The sequence below is a fragment of the Miscanthus floridulus genome, unplaced genomic scaffold (assembly GCF_019320115.1).
Source record: "Miscanthus floridulus cultivar M001 unplaced genomic scaffold, ASM1932011v1 fs_373_5_6, whole genome shotgun sequence".
Lineage (NCBI taxonomy): Eukaryota > Viridiplantae > Streptophyta > Magnoliopsida > Poales > Poaceae > Miscanthus > Miscanthus floridulus.
This window is the reverse complement of record NW_027096669.1, coordinates 561-3,804: the sequence shown is the minus strand read 5'-3', so window position 1 is coordinate 3,804 and position 3,244 is coordinate 561. Positions and strand designations below refer to the sequence as shown.

At 49.6% G+C, this 3,244-nt stretch overlaps 1 pseudogene; it reads left to right on the top strand.

Moving 5' to 3' along the window:
- The first annotated feature begins 1,307 nt into the window (after positions 1–1,307).
- LOC136531567 (tryptophan decarboxylase 1-like) lies at positions 1,308–2,510 on the top strand (annotated as a pseudogene).
- Positions 2,511–3,244: the final 734 nt, after the last annotated feature.

The following is a 3,244-nucleotide window of genomic DNA, read 5'->3' as shown; positions in this document are numbered from 1 at the left end:
CTAGATCGGCCTCATATCCTTTTAGTCCGTCGTTTGCTTTGTTACGATACGATGTTTCTTACTTTGAGCAATGGGTTATGTTTCATCGGCCATTCTACTTCAATCTTGATTGTGCATAGTATGCGGTTAAGGCAAATCTAATCTTGAAGAGGTTTACTAGCTAGTTAAATCTGGTCTATAGTTCTCTATTATGGCTGTAACGATCCGGTCGATCCCCACTGATGGCACTTTAGATCGGAGGATGCTAGTTGATAGATTTGTTTTTGATCAGGCATGACCATGACTGTTTGCTATGCCTGCATCGGCTAAATAGCCGATCGCCCGCACTTTAACGCCTACAGTGTGTTTCCATGATTCTGTTAAATGTGAATAGATTTGCTTATTTTGAAGGTTTGATTTGTTGTCTTTATCACGGCTGCCATCGATCCGGTCGAACCCCACTGTTAGAGATAGCAGGTTAAGTCTGATGAATTCATAGATTTGTCCATATTAAATAGTCGATTGTTTACATGTTGTAGTCTCTTTTCCACCTGAATCGGCTTATTTCAGCCGATCCGCTTAAGCTTTCAAACATATAGCATGTCTTTTGAAAAGCCTGCCAATGTATAGATGGTTTTACGGATTCTTCGATTTTAGTTTGTTATTATCATCATAGCTGCCATCGATCCGGTCGAACCTCACTGTTGATGGTAACAGATTGGATTCAAAGCGTTTGTGCATCCATTTGTACTAAACAGTCGATTTGTTCGCATATTATATTCTTTCTCGTTAGATTCATCGGCTCAATGCCTTACACTGGTAATACCTACCTAGCTGATGATTTTACTTATATTTGTGTGCATTGTACTTGTCAACATAAGATCAATCATAACCCACGAGATTTACAGTCCGTAACAGCCGATTTCTTCGCGTATCGGTCGTTTAGTCGATTTTTCCCATCTGGCTGCTCCCGAAGCGGAACACTTGGAACTGTCTGGGCAAAATCGGCATGTTCCACCTTAAATTCCTGATAAACTTTCTCTCCTTGTCAATTGCAGGTCAAATTGACTGGCACGCCTCGGGAGGAATTCACAGGATCGGCTAGCCCTGCGTTGAAGCCAAATGGATCTCCAGCCTTGCTCCATCAAGCAGATTCTTTCGGCTTGCTGTGTACCAGGCGCATCGACACATTTTTGCGCTGACACCCACCAAGCCTCTTCGAGACTCTGAGGGAGCATAGCCTTCGACCTGTCAGTGACCTGTCAGCTGCAGCCTCGTACTCGACCTCTGGCTTCAACTTCCCAGCTATGTTAAGCGATCGATAACCCATGGGCAACTTGGACACCAACCCTACCACCTTCTCCGCCTTCGGCGACAATGCCTCTGGCTTCCCGCCGCTGAACCCCGACGACGTCTGCTCCTACCTCCACAAGGCCATGGACTTCATCTCCGACTACTACAAGTCTATCGAGTCCCTGCCTATACTACCCGATGTCAAGCCAGGGTACCTGCGAAACGAGCTGCGGTCCGCGCTGCCCACGTCCTCCGCCCCATTCGACGTCACCATGAAGGAGCTCACTGCCTCTGTTGTTCTGGGGATGACCCACTGGGCCAGCCCCAACTTCTTCGCCTTCTTCTCGTCCACCAACAGCGCCGTAGCCATCATCGGCGACCTCATAGCCTCTGCCATGAACACTGTCGGCTTCACATGGCAGGTCACGCCCGCCGCCATCGAGATGGAGGTGCTTGCGCTCGACTGGCTCGCGTAGCTCTTGCGCCTGCCGTCCCGCTTCATGAACCGCACCGGTGAGAGGCCATGCTCGTCACGCTCGCCGCCACGCATGACGTCGCCCTCTGCCAGAGTGGCTCCCAGGGCGTGTCCGGGCCACTCCACCTTCTTCAAGGCGTGTCGCCTCGCCGGCTTCGACCCTGCCAACATCCGCTCCACACGCTCGCTGCCGCGCATGACGCCGCCCTCTGCCGGAGTGGCTCCTAGGGCGTGTCTGGGCCACTCCACCTTCTTCAAGGCGTGTCGCCTCGCCGGCTTCGACCCTGCCAACATCTGCTCCATCCCCACCGGCCCCGAGATGGACTACGCTCTCGACCCTACGAGGCTGGTCGAGGTCATGCAGGCCGACGTGGACGCTGGCCTCATGTTGACATACGTCTGCGCCACGGTCGACACCACGTAGTCCAACGCCATCGACCCTGTAGGATCCATTGCCGATGTTCCTGCCATGTTCAACGCGTGGGTGCACATCGACGCCGCCTACGCCGGTAGTGCGTGTATCTACCCGGAGTTCTGGCACCACCTCGACGGCATGGAGCGCGTCGACTCCATCAGCATGAGCCAACACAAGTGGCTGCCCACCTACCTGGACTGCACGTGCCTATGGGTGCATGACACGCACCGCCTCACCGACTCGCTGGAGACCAACCCAGAATACCTCAAGAACGACGCCAGCGAGTCCGGCAACGTCACCGACCACAAGGACATGCAGGCTGACGTCAGCCACCGCTTCCGGCACTAGTGGAGAAACGGGCTGTACTCCCGGTTCTCAACCGCCTTCAGTCTCAGTTTTGGAACCGGGAGTACGAAATTGGGACTAAAGGTCCCCTCCTTTAGTCCCGGTTTCGCGCTCGGGACTAAACACCTTTAGTCCCGGTTGGTAAGACCAACCGGGACTAAAGGGCCTCCCGGCCTGGCCACGTGGGGCGGCCCTTTAGTCTCGGTTGGTATTACCAACGGGGACTAAAGGTTTCCTTTTTTTCTTTTTTTCTACTTTCAATTGATGATTCATTTTGGTTTTCGAATTGGTTTTTGAATACGCATTCTACGCTACTAATAATATACATATTCTACACATTTATACTGTTCGAACATTTTGTACAAACTAAAGTATGAACCTAACGTATATATTACATGCATATACATATATTGTACGTTATTTTATGTACATATAATATGTATGTATGTGTGTGTGTGTGTGTGTGTGTATATATATATATATATATATATATATATATATATATTATAAATAAAGGTTGCATTGTATATTCTATCATATCCTTGGGATAACAAAATCACTCCATCTAGTTTGGCTTCCATGTTTCGTTGACGTCATTGTAGAACTCGCCGGCGGGGTTGAGGACCTGGTCATTAAGAAATCCTGCTATGGTCTCTTGAATTGCTTTCAGTTGATCATGTCGTATGACTTTTTCCTTCAACCATAGAGTCTTCAATAAAAGTTAAAGGAAAAGTATT